Source organism: Nannobrachium achirus (genome assembly GCF_963921795.1).
Source record: "Nannobrachium achirus genome assembly, chromosome: 15".
NCBI classification, from domain to species: Eukaryota; Metazoa; Chordata; class Actinopteri; order Myctophiformes; family Myctophidae; genus Nannobrachium; species Nannobrachium achirus.
The window spans coordinates 1,602,926-1,617,115 of NC_137822.1; positions in this window are offsets into that span (position 1 = coordinate 1,602,926).

Here is a 14,190-nt window from a genome sequence, read left to right on the forward strand (position 1 = left end):
GGCCTGTTATAGCTAGGCCTACTTCATACGAGGCTACTGCACCGACCTGCTGTTGTAGAGGGTCTGTCAGCCTCAGATCACACTGATATTTCATTTTATAAACTTAATTAAGTTGTTTGTTTGTCTATTTACAATAACAACATAGGCAAGCCTATAAATCGTACCTCTACTTACTAAGTGCAAACTGTTAATGTTGTATTCAATCAATCAATCAATCAATCAATCAATCAAGCTCCTTCACGTGCGCCTAAAATAGCGGGTATACTTTAGTTCCATTTGTAGACTAGGCCTAGGCTATAGTTTGGATAAAACAAAGGACCACGAGGCTACAGTTGTTGTTTTTTTTCCCCTTAGAAAATTGCAATGAAATCCGACCTGTCCTTTACAGTCCTTTACAGTTGTCTAATCTGATATTTAAATTCGTGCAGCTTAGATAACTGCCGTTTCCTCAAAGTGTGCACAACAGCACGGCAAACGTAGCAGCCTACAACGCGTCTAGTCGAGGCGCGCGACACCACCGTGGTGCGACGAATTATAGATCGTCCACGACGAAATCAGGGAGCCTATGAAGATCTTTCTGAAGGAAAACTGAAGTCAAAAGTAGCAACTGCAAGGCAGAGCGTCAACATTAACAACGTATAGCATTTGATGCTCTAGCGGCCTAAAACAAGCACAGGCGCTGCTGGCTGTCACGGATCACATGGACATCATCATTCATTTACCATATGCACATCAACGATCAGATCTACAAGCTCACCTACTGCACGTGCTACGTGGTGAACTTAATTGTGGTGAACTATTCTCATTTCAACTAGGACCGGTGCATCCATATGGACCTTTGCAGGTCTGTAACTCTGTGTGCAAAATATAGGCCTATCCATGATTTGGTTCAATTTTGTCAACAAAATCTACAAGCTCACAACCCCTCCAGGCTTGTGAGCTTGTAGATCGGCTATTTTTGGCAAAGAGGCTTGGAGGGGGGGAAAGAGCAGACTGAGTACAGAGCCAAAGATCAAAGTTTACCAAGTATTGAGGGTGTATGTCTGAAATAAACAAAACACTATAATAATAATTTATACTGTATATGCAGTGGCGTCACACGGGGGGGAAAAGTGGGACTGAGTTACCAGGGCCCAAGGTGGAGGGGCCTTCGTTATTTTATACTTTAGCTATTGAAAAATAGCAGATCTACAAGCTCGCAGTGTGGCACTCGGTGCTGCACTGTGAGCTTGTAGATCTGCTATTTTTCAATAGCTAAAGTCGTGAAAATGTGTGCAAATCTTGGAATATATGTATTTTTTAAGCAAACTTTTGCAACTCAAATTTTGCTTCTGGGGCGTCCCTGGAACTAAATATTTTGAGATGGAAAATAAAAAAACCTTAGAAGGATTTGAAATATTCAAAGACTTGCACACATTTTCACGATTTCTCCAAAATAGCAGATCTACGAGCTCGCACTGTGAGCTTGTATATCTGCTATTTTTCAATAGTTAAAGCACAAAATAATGTGTTCCCAGTCTAAATGGGTTAAACCCCCTCCCCCTATGAAGAACATTCATGGGGGCCCCCGCAGTGAATCCTTGGGGCCCAGAATTTGGTGGGACATCCCTTTGTATATGAAGTTATCAATGAAATCTATATGAACAATTTTTAGCAGGGTTCCCCAATTAGTTTTCCCCAAGGGCCGAATCATGTAGGGTACGAAGCTGAGGACCACAACATTGCAGGGGGCGACGGTGGCGTTACCACTACTCCAGCGACAGTTTTCGTCATTATCGGGTGAAAATCTTGTATGTTCAAAACCGTTCGTTTTGAATTTATCATTTTAAAAATTATTTAAACTAGTGAAAACAGCCGATCTACAAGCACACAACGCCTCGCGGTGCGAGGCGTTGTGTGCTTGTAGATCTGCTGTTTTCACTACTTTTGTGCGACGGCCTTGTATGATTTGCGAAAGAACGTACAAATTTGGAGATATGAGATTTCCACACGACAATGACGATATACTAGTATGTTGTTGCTGCTCTTATACCACCATTATTACTGGGGTTGGTGTGGGCCAGACAGTAGCCCCCCGCGGGCCGCAAATGGCCCGCGGGCCGCCTATTGGGGAACCCTTTTATACAGGGTCCCTGCTTCATCTGTCTCTGGGCTAAGGGGGGAAAAACGTTGAAGACCCCTGCGATAGTTTAGCCAACCCTAAGGTCACCCGGGTCACTAAACCAAAACACACAGCCAATAAAACGCCCCGCTGGCTGCTGACTGAGCTCATGCCAAACCTGGCAACTATAGGCTGTCCGCACATGGTCCACGCGTGCACATTGAAGTTGTAGTAGGCCTAATAGAGCAGTGGTTCTCAAACGTTTCCATAAGGACCTCCAAATTGACACTTCTTAGCCCCGTGGACCCCCATTTGAAAAGATATGCCAGGGACCCCCATGAGAGAACCATTTTTATTTCAAGGGCCCCCAGTTTGACATGCATCAGGCTACAGACCCCCATTTAATGGTAGGCCTATTTCTATCTCTGAGACCTGAGAGTCTTTCTGAGAGTGTAAAATGGAATCTAATGGAACCCATGAGTTACATAGAGTCTATTTGTTTCATAACTATAATTTAGCTGGGGACCCCCTGGAACTCCCTCTCAAGAACCCCCGGGCGTAGGGCGGAGATTTGCTAAAGATGACACAGTTCCGGCCGCCATCTTTGTTGTTATGACTGTGAGGACACTTATAAATCAAGGCTATAAATAAGGAAAAGCGGTGTCAATTAGGGATGGGACGATATGAAAATGTCATATCACGATTATTGTGACAAAATAAATCGTGATTTACGATATTATCACGATAATCAAAATCAATTATCCTGGGGCGGAACATTTGCCAAAAAATAGCCGATCTACAAGTCGCACGAACGTGACGCGTTGTGAGCTTGTAGATCGAGCTTGTAGATCGGACATTTGATAGAGTGAAAAAAAGACCATCAAGTATTTTAAGTACCTTACCAGTTATAGAGGGTTTAAGTGGTATCGGATATGCAGCTCACCAAGTGAATTGATCCCAGTGCATGACGGAGGACGATATCACAATGAATTAAATCTCCACGATACGATTATCTTGAGTGTTTTTTATCACGATAAACGATAATATCGCTTATCGTCCCGCATCCCTAGTGTCAATAATATGATAGAGCCAATCTCCCGCAAGTGTAATGTCAAAATGTATTCATATTGCGGGGCATTTCTCTCTGATGTGTAAACAAGCTCAGTTCACTATTTTAAAATGTTTATAAAATTATAGGCTAATAGAAAAGGTTTTCCACCGGGCAGCAATAGGCCCTACATATCGTCTTTGTCGGGCAGAAACCTTGTATCTCCAAGTTTCAAATTTGTATGTTTTTTCGTAAAGTAAAGCCCTGCTTCATCATACATGACCTTTGCACAAAAGTAGTGAAAACAGCAGATCTACAAGCACACAACGCCTCGCACCGCGAGGCGTTGTGTGCTTGTAGATCGGCTGTTTTCACTAGTTTAGTTCATTTTTTAAATGATGAATACGAAATGAACGGTTTTGGACAAGGTTTCCACCCGACAACAACGATATAGTGCCCATCTGCTTATGATGACGATTACTTTCCTGACCTATTAGGCTAGGCCTACATGACGCTAAACCAGTGGTTCTCAAACCTTTCATGTCAAGGACCCATATTTTGTGCCAGGCACTTTGTTATTCAAAGATTTCCCTAATAACAGATCTACAAGCTCACAGGGGAAGCAGGAAATGACACACTGTGAGAGCAAAAGTATAAAATAACATGCTTAATATATGCTATTTCGCTGCATGCATGGGTTTGTTGGTGTTGTTGTTGTTACTTCGGTCCATTTAAGAACATTTAAACTGGAGGTACATTTGGGAGAACGTTTTTATGATGGGCATGGAACATTTTGAAGTTGGAAAGGTGGTATTTATGTTGTTATGAACATTGCTAATTAACGTCCACTCAACAATAATTTGATTTAGTAATGATTGCTTTCCTTGACTGTAAAATAGGATAAAGAACTAAATACACATAATAAAGCATTATATTTTGACCCTGAAATAAATAAGTATTGAATTTTAGAAATTTGATTAAAAACATAGACTATCTTTTATAATTGCTCTAGGCTACACTTGCTTGTAGGCCAGTTAACGGGAATTTAACATGACTGGCAATATATTTTCCCCCTTCTTTTTTACAACACATTTTCAGTGAATTCAATGCATCTGATAAGTTGATAAGAGCCCACCTCTACTACTACTCTTTAAGATCATTTTCCAAACCCCAAATCTTTAAGACAGTTCCCGAAGTTCTAGAAAAGAATATATAGTATTTGAACCCTGGTGTAATACATTAAGACACAATATTTCCCCATGTATGGCAAATGGAATTCCCAAAACGGGAAAAGCTAAATCCATAAAGTTTTCATTCAAGGCCGACAGAGTTCACTATATGGACCCATTAGTGCAGTGGTTTTGGATTCCAGGGACTCTGTGGGTTCCTTTGGGGAGGGCTAAATTGACCCATACAAGTCTGTAACTCTGACAGTGTACAAATGGAACCATTTGGTTCCATTTGTACGCAGTCAGGGGATACCTTGAACTTTGAAAGTTTGAGAAACACTTGTGCTTTTGGTTTGTGCTTGTGCACATAATTTGTATCCTTTGGGGTTAGTAGGCATACACCTGTATATGGATATGATATATGAATACTGTGAATGTATATAGGCGTACATTTTTGACAGAGTGATAGCAAAGCAGAGCTGGGTATAGCCATCAGCAAGAGGGCAAAAAAACACAGAGAGAGAGAGAGATAGAGTTTGGAAAGGAATAAAAGAATGAATAGGTTCCACCACTACCACCACCCAGGGAGAAGTGCAGAATGTGTCCATGTGCCATTCACTCTCTACACTTATCCTCTCTCTCTAAAAGGAGCTCTGCTTTCCGCCCCATTAAAACGGTTTGGGAACTAATGCCACCGCTGAATGCGAGCCTAATTAGAGAGCAGGGAGAGAGAGAGAGAGAGAGAGAGAGAGAGAGAGAGAGAGAGAGAGAGAGAGAGAGAGAGAGAGAGAGCATTTTCACAAATTTTCCTTTTGTGAAACCTTTTGCTCATTCTCATCCTTAGTCGTTCCATCTTTCTTTCTTTCTTTCTTTCGTCTTCTTTGATCTGCAAGTGATTCAATCATTGTGTGTGTGTGTGTGTGTGTGTGTGTGTGTGTGTGTGTGTGTGTGTGTGTGTGTGTGTGTGTGTGTGTGTGTGTGTGTGTGTGTGTGTGTTTGTCTAGCTATACTTATGGGGACTAAACGCATGTTCACACAGTCACCTGCAGGGGACCTCTGACAGTGTGGGGACAAAATATTAGGTCCCCACAACAGTTAGGTTTAGGGTTAGGGTTAGGTTTAGGGTTAGAGGTTAGGGTAAGGCCACAGGACTTTCATAAAATGAATGGAAGTCTATGTAATGTCCCCACAAGTGATGCAAATATAGTGTGTGTGTGTGTGTGTGTGTGTGTGTGTGTGTGTGTGTGTGTGTGTGTGTGCGTGCGTGCGTGCGTGCGTGCGTGCGTGCGTGCGTGCGTGTGCATGTGCGTGTGCGTGCACACCCGTCTGTCTATCTAATACAATTAGGTAATGAATAGAACAAATGTGTTTTAGTAAGTTAAAAATAAGTAAAAAGAATGATTCATGTTTATGTATTTGCTATCATATTCACACATGATTCACTACCAACTCTCTAATGGTACTGAATCTATCGAGTGAAGAACATTAAGCGACTAAATCACAATGTCATGCTTCAAGGCCTGCCACCTGAAAAGGAAACATGTTATTCTGAGCATACTGTCTGTGTGTCAAGTCAGACCACCGATAAATAAGCTATTGTTTTGACTAAGCATATAAGTAGGCCTATATCCCAAGCCTTGTTATAACACGTTTCAATTTGAGCTGCCGTGATGTTGTGAAAGAGGTTAATGCTACAGGTTTAATTGAAATACCATTAATCCCTTCTAAAATTGTCCAGTTGGAGCGTGAGCCAGCTGAACCGTGAGTTATGTGTGTGCACTGCTATGTCTGCTATGCTGGGATGGAAGTCACATGATTTACTTAAAAGTACATCAACACTGCAAAGTGGAAATACTCTGACAAGTAGAAGTCCTCTATTCACAATGTATACTTGAGTAAAAGTGCAAAACCATCAGCCTCAAAATGTACTTAAAGGACAACTTTGTTTTTTTACAACACGGGTTCATATTTTGGATTGTAATTAGGGAAAAGAAAAGGTGAGTGTTCAAATGTTTTCATTTTCTTCGTTCTATCGTTTTATCACGTTTAACGTGCTAAAATGTGGGGCATGCGTACGCATGGGGGCATGCGTGCAAGTGGCTAAATATGTCTTTTTAGACACAATAAGCCAGCAGTTTCTTTATTGCTATTTACAGTAACACTTCTAGCCCCATAAGTCACATCCAACCATGAAAGGTTGCGTTGTATCTTGGGCTTATTCTGTGTAAAATGACATATTTAGCCACTTGTACGCATGCCCCCAGCCACTGAAATAAAAATCTCTAAAACAATAGAAAGAAGTAAATGAAATCATTTTAACACTCATCTTTTATATTCTTTAATTACAATCTAAAATATGAACCCTTGTTGTAAAAAAAAAAGTTGTCCTTTAAAGTCGCAAAAGTATACTCATTGTGCAGAATGTACCATTTCACAAGTTCAAAATGTATAAAGAAAATATATATATATATATACTGAATAGGGCTGAAGTGGTTAGTGGGTTCTGTAATTATAATCAAAATCTTCATCTGAAATGTAGTGGGGTAGGAAGTAAAAGTATATTGAAAATTGTAAATACTGACAAAAGTCAAAATTGTACAGTACTTAGTTACTTTACACTAGTCTGGGATCACTTCACTCACTTTTCGGGCTTGTAACCGGTCTGGAGCGGAAACCACAACACGTCATGTTGTAGTACTCAAAGACTACAATTTGGCCGGAACTATCCACCGGAATCAGTTTTAACCCAAAATAATTCCCCTGCACTCAAGGACATACTTTTAGGGCCTACCTAATAAACTCCTTGATGCGGAGTAGTTTTGCTTTTGAAAAATTTGTTTGGTATATGCATCTTTTAGTCCAACTCGTAGCGACTGGAAAGACTACACTAGGCTACTCGAGCATTTTAATTGAGATTGGGGAAACAAACGGGGGAACCAAATCAAAGCGACGACAATCTACAAGCTCCCAATGTGTTGCAATTGTGCCGAGTTGTCACCTACGTATATATTGTGACATGCCCAGAGTAGGAAAGGAGCTATAGGGTTCATGTTGTTAAGATGAGTGGCGTAATCCAATGGTTCTCAAAGTGGGGTCCGGGGACCCCAAGGGGCCCTTCCCAGGTTTAACCACTTTAAACCATGAATATTGGTTAAAATAACCTTTTGTGATTTAGTTCAACAGTAGCAAAACGTTGCTGATGCCATGCAATCCCAACTAGGGTTGTGAACCGATGCCGGAGGAATCGGGAGTGGGGTATGAATGGAACCAAACGGAACCTTACAGGTTAATTTGGTTCAATTTTTTCATTTTCAATTCCATTTTTACGTTCTCAGAGTTACAGACCTGTTACGTTCCAAACTCTGAGAGTGTTCAAATGGACCCGGTCCATTTGAACACTCTCAGACTTCCATGTAGAACCTCCTAGGAATCGTTAAAGACATAGTGAAATGAAAAATATGTTTTTCACACTTTTAGAGCATATCCGTGGTCATCATATGGACATACCTATAGCACTAGTTGCCAAAAAAAGGAAGAAAATAATCAATGTGTGTATTTTTATATCAAAAGTCCATAAAAAGCCAATCCTAATTACTTCCTGAACGAAAACGTGCTGTGTGATGACATCGCAAGACTCTAGTTAATAATACACAAGCCTTGATTACATTCACCTGTTTGGTTCCCATTGCTGCAAGTTCCTCCAAACACAGCTGATTTTAATTACAGAACAACTCCGTTTTGAATCTCATTCAAGATGACGTCCAGACTGTGTTTTACTCATACATAAACTTAATCAGCACACTAAAATATATATATATATGAAAACATTATAGGTTAGAATAATAAGCAACTTGGTAACAAACATTCTGCACAAGAGGCAGACTGGTCGTCTCTATAGGCACCACACTGAGACATATTTAAAAATCCCATCGCCTGAAGGGCTGGGACCTCCTGATTGGTTCAGAAACGTACAGGCTTCCATTTCAGACTGATATTTCAAAATAAAAATGAATGAAAAAGCCATTTCAGTAGGGATTTTTAAAGGGAACGGTTGAGGAATCGGACTATTAGGTTCAGAGGGAATCGCTGAGGAACCGGAATCATTGAAATCCTAAAGGATCCCAACCCCACACCAAACACATGAATGATTGATTGAGGTGTTTAGGGAAAGGTACAGTTTACTGTTCACTGATACAAGGTCAACTAAAAGGAAACTCAGGTAAGACAAAGCTTATTTCCGTTGAGATGCACAAACATTATGGCTGCATGTGGCCATTTCATGTAGCCTAGGATCGGTAACATTTCGGGTAACCTCGCGTCACCAGGCTCTCTGGGGGAAAGCCTGGTATTTGTTTACTAAACAGGTTGGTTGATCCGGTCTAGACCGGATGACACCCTACGTCATTTTGTATTCAAAACGGACTACACTTTGGCCGGAACTACCAAACCGGAATAAGTATTAACCCAAAACAAAGCTACTTGCGCATGCGCTAACTGGGTTAAAACTGATTCCGGTTTGGTAGTTCCGGCCAAAGTGTAGTCCGTTTTGAATACAAAATGACGCGTCATCCGCTCCCGACCGGATCAAAAGCCCGAAGTTGGAAGCGATCCCAGGCTACATTTCGGGTATATGATACGGTCGGGAGCGGAAACAACCTACGTCATCTTGTAGTCATCAGACGGAATACATTTTGGCGGGAACTATCAAACCGGAAACAGAACTCCGAAATGTTTAAAAATTGTTTAAATTGGTATACCGCAGTGGCGGCTCCAGGGGGGGGGGGGTCTTGAGGGGAGCCCCCCCACCCCACACACCCAATTGTGACAACTGAGTGACTTCTATGTAAACCATACTAAAAAACTGTACTTTTTATGCTAGGAAGCATCTTCAGCCTCACAAAAACCCTATAATCGATCACCTACAGTACTCTGATTTGGAGCTGAAAACTGCCAATGATCTGGTCTGTTCCGTTATCCAAACCCTGAGCGAGAGAATCGCGTTTGTCGTATTAGTACTATTCATTATTGTTTGTTGCCAAAATGAATTAGCCCCCGCTCTAAAAAAGCCAGCTCCCACATAGCCCCCCCAGTCACGATTCTCTGGAGCCGCCGCTGGTATAACCGTTTAGTTTCTTTTGGTATAATAATCCTTTGGTAGGTTGATATTCTATTTCTTTCAACACGTACCGCGGCTAACAAGAATAAACGAATGAATTTGCATTATTACGAAAATAGTGTCACGTCATGTTGTAGTCATCTTCATCTTTCCGGTTTAGGCCACTCCTAGACCGGATCACAGGGCCCGTTTAAAACGAGTACCAGGCTTTCCACCGAGGTGGAAAGTCTGGTGACGCGAGGTTACATTTCATGTGATGCAAGCAGACACGTCCATGCAACATGTTTTATTTAGCTGAGGAGGACGTCCCGATAGGGGTGTTTCAATTCGCCCTACATCTCTCTGGCCAGAGACGTGCAGAGAATGTTAGAGAGGCAGGGGCTGACATTTCCAAAAGGGTATTTTGGTGGAAACACCGAAAATAGCAGATCTCCAAGCTCACAACGCTTGTTCACAACGCTTGTTGTGAGCTTGGAGGTCGGCTATTTTCGGTGTATGAAACCACACTGAACTAAGCATGATCAAGTCAATACTGGAGATGTGGCGTAACAGCATGGAATTATACACAGAGAGAGAGGGCAATTCTTTCAACATAAGATGCTGCATTCAAGTTCAGGAGAGTTGGACAAGGCAATTCTCTTGAATGTTGCCTTCCTGGTATGGCATGGAAAGGGGGGCATTTGCATCTTTTTCACCATAGTAAAAACTGCATTTATGGTCTGGAAAGGGCACTTTTTATAGACAGATAAAAAGGGCAGGGGCTCAAGCCCCCTTTGATGTCTACGTGTGCACGTGCCCGTCTCTGGCGGTCTGTCTCTCCCCTCGACGTGAACTGGGGCTGATCTGGGACCTGTGCTGTAGAGTTATTAGCTTATATGTTGCAGTCAGGGGCGTCACACCAAATTCTGGGCCCTGGGTACAAGGATTCACTGCGGCCCCCCCCCCCCCATGAATGTTAACTATTGAAAAATAGCAGATATACAAGCTCACAGCGCTGCGAGACTTGTATATCTGCTATTTTTGAAAAATTGTGAAAATGTGTGCAAGAAACCTATGTCAAGGACCCCCAAGATGATATGTATTTGGCCACGGACCCCCATCTCAAAATATTTAGTTCCAGGGACACCCAAGAAGCAAAATTTGAGTTAGAAATGTTCGCTTAAAAAATACATAATATTCAAAGATTTTCACACATTTTCACAACTTTTCAAAAATAGCAGATCTACAAGCTCGCAGCGCGGCACTCGGTGCCGCGCTGTGAGCTTGTATATCTGCTATTTTTCAATAGATAAAGTTATTAGGGCCCCTCCACCTTGGGCCCCAGTAACTCAGTCCCACTTCCCTACCCCTTGTGACGCCCCTGGTTGCAGTGCCTCTCGTTGGGTCTCACAGCGCCATTCACCTCTCCTCCTTTTCTTCTTCTTCCCCCCCGTGCAACCATGTTTGCTTTGGCAGGGAAGTAACTAAAAGTGCATTTATTCAAGTACTGTACTTAACCCGGCAAAGACCCGATCGAGGCCCGATTCTACAAATCAGTGGTTCTCAAACGTTCTCGTGCCGAAAGACCCTCCAAAATGATATGTATTTGTTCAAAAATAGCAGATGTACAAGCTTCCTGCCGTGCTGCAAGCTTGTATATCCACTCTTCCGAACCACTGTTCTAAATAAAGAGTTTTCTGAAAAACCTATGTTGCCATTTTATAAATCTAAAATGGCACAGATGCATACATTTTTAGGTACTTCTACTTTACTTGAATGTTTAAAATTTTCAATACTTTATACTTTATACTTATACTGTACTCCGGAACATCTCAGGGTCAATTTCTTTTCTTTTTTTTTTCTTTTTTTCTCGACTACAATTATTTGAACACTTTGGTTACAAGTTACTTTGCAGATTTAGTATGCAAAACATGTGTTAACCACTTACAAACTATTTCATATACAATATGTCTTACTTAGGCTATATTCGAAAATAGCTGATCTACAAGCTCACAACGCATCGCATCACGGCGCACTGTGAGCTTGTAGATCGGCTATTTTCAGGGGGATGAAGTTGTAATATAATCAAAATCCACAAAGTAACTAGTAACTAAAGCCTTCATATAATTGTAGTGGAGTAAAAGTACAATATTTTCCTCTGAGATGTAGTGGAGTGGAAGTAAAAGTACTGAAAATTGGAAACACTCAAGTAAAGTACACATAGCCTACCTAAAAATGTTACAGCAGTACTTAAGTAAGTAAATGCTACTTTCACTCAAGTAAAAGAAGTGTGCATACTTCTTGCAGCGCTGCAGTGTTTGCTTTGGCATGCTAACCAGCTCATACAAACAACCGGGGGCTCCGCAGCTTATCCATCACGCTTGTGCAGAATGTGATGATAAAATAACAAGGCCGGGTTGAAACAAACCATTTGTTAGAGCAGGATTTATTGCGCTGTCCACTTGAAACAAAGTACAGCGCTTTACCTATAGGCATCTACGACTTAAGTTACAACAATAAATAGAACGCGGCTTGGCTCAACCGGCGAGTGACGGCGGCCTTCCCCGTGTTAGAAAGTTCCAGGGTTCTTAAATAGTTCTTTAAAGAGATATATGCTTGTACAGCAGGGACATGCAGAGAATGTTAGAGAGGCAGGGGCTGACATTTCTAAAAAGGCCTTTTGGTGAAAATATCGAAAATAGCAGACCTCCAAGCTCACAACACGTCGCAGTTCAGGAGTGTTTGGACAAGGCTCTTGAATGCTGCCGTCAGGAATCGTATGGAAAGATGGCATTTGCATTTCTATCACCTTAGCAAAAACTGCATTCATGGTCTGGAGAGGGCACTTTTTACAGAATGATAAAAGGGCAGGGGCTCAAGCCCCTTTGATGTCTATGTGTGCACGTGCCTGTTTCACAGAGAACCATCAAAAAACAATTTAATTTAGTCAATCTTAATGCTCCTTATGGTTCTTGAGAACCTTTTTTCCCCGTCCAAGTTCATTGAGGAAAAATACATTTCTGATGGTTCTTTGAGACACCTTAAGCCACTTAAACCCTCGCATCCAAAACGTGGGTAATAGCAAACGATTCACAGAAGAGCTTGTAGATCGACAAAGATATTTGGTGCAGGGGGAAAAGGGGAGTGGACCAAGTATAGAGCCCTGGGAGACGCCGGCTGATGAAGTAGACATACTTATTATCAATCACTGATAAGTATGGGGATCCTCCTCACCTTGACGTGAAAACGTTTGAGAAGCAGTGCTTTAAAACCAAAGTCCAGCTGCAGCTGTGAGCTGTCAGCACTCTGCAGCCATGGCTGTTTGCATCCCACATACACCATTAAACACCCCTTCACAGTGGTGTAAAGTAACTACTGTAAGTAGTACATTTACTCAAGTACTGTACTTTAGCTAAATCTTCAGTACTTTCACTATTACTCCACTACATCTCAAATTCAAACATTGTACTTTTATTCCACTACAATTATTTGAAAACCTTAGTTACCAATTACTTTGTAGATTTGGATTATTATTACAAAACATGGACCTACATTACCCACTGCTTTGAAAATAGCCAGAAGCGACACATTGTGAGCTTGTAGATCTGCTATTTCCAAAAGATTTTTTAATACAATTTTATACATACTACAGTATATATTTGAAAATTTGTGAAATGGGACATTCTGCATAATGAGCACTTACTTTTGGTACTTTAAGTACATTACGAAACCAATGTTTTTGTACTTTTACTAAAGTACTTTTTACATTTCCTGACTTCTACACAGCAGTATCAATACGTTTTATTTAAGTAAAAAAAAATGTTTTCCCACCACCGCACCACCACTCCGCCATGGGAAGGAGGGCCATGCAGGGACGTGGAGAGAATGTTAGAGAGGCAGGGGCTGACATTTCTAAAGGGGCCTTTTTGTGAAAATATCAAAAATAGCAGACCTCCAAGTTCACAATGCGTCACGCTGAAGCGCGTTGTGAGCTTGGAGGTCGGCTATTTTCGATGCGTGATACCACACTTAACTAAGCATATAGTTAATACTTGATAGTGTGTCATGTCTACACAGTGAGGGCAACATAAGATGCTGCATTCAACTTCAGGAAAAGTTGGACAAAGGCAATTCTCTTGAATGCTGCCTTCAGGTAAGGCATGGAAAGACGGCATTTGTATTTCTTTCACCATAGTAAAAACTGCATTCATGGTGTGGAGAGGGAACTTTTTACAGAGGAAAAAAAAGGGCAGGGGCTCAAGCCCCCTCTGATGTCTACGTGTGCACGTGCCTGCCGCCATGGAAAGGAGGGCCATGCAGCCTGTGGCCCGCGGGGCCTCTCGGAGAGGAGAGGCCGCTTAGTTACATGCAACAACGCCACTGGCTCATAAACACGTCAGGGAGCTCCCAGGGAGGCCGTCCATCACAGTGACACCCGCAGGTAACCCACACCACCACCACCACCGTAGCAGCAGCAGCAGGCCTTTCAGCCTGACACAAAGCACAACCTGCACTACGTTTCCTCTGCCCTGGACCCCACGTCTAAACACACTCGTGTGCGCACATGCACGCTCACATGGCCAGTGATCTGTGCATAGGACTGTTTCTCAAACTTTCAAATGGCATGGTCTCCCCTTAACTCTGACAGTGTACAAATTGAACCAAATGGGTTCATTTGGTTCCATTTCTACACAGTCAGAGTTACAAACTTGCATGGGTCAATTTAGACCCCCCTAAAGGAACCCACAGTCCCTGGAATCCACTTTGAGAACCACTG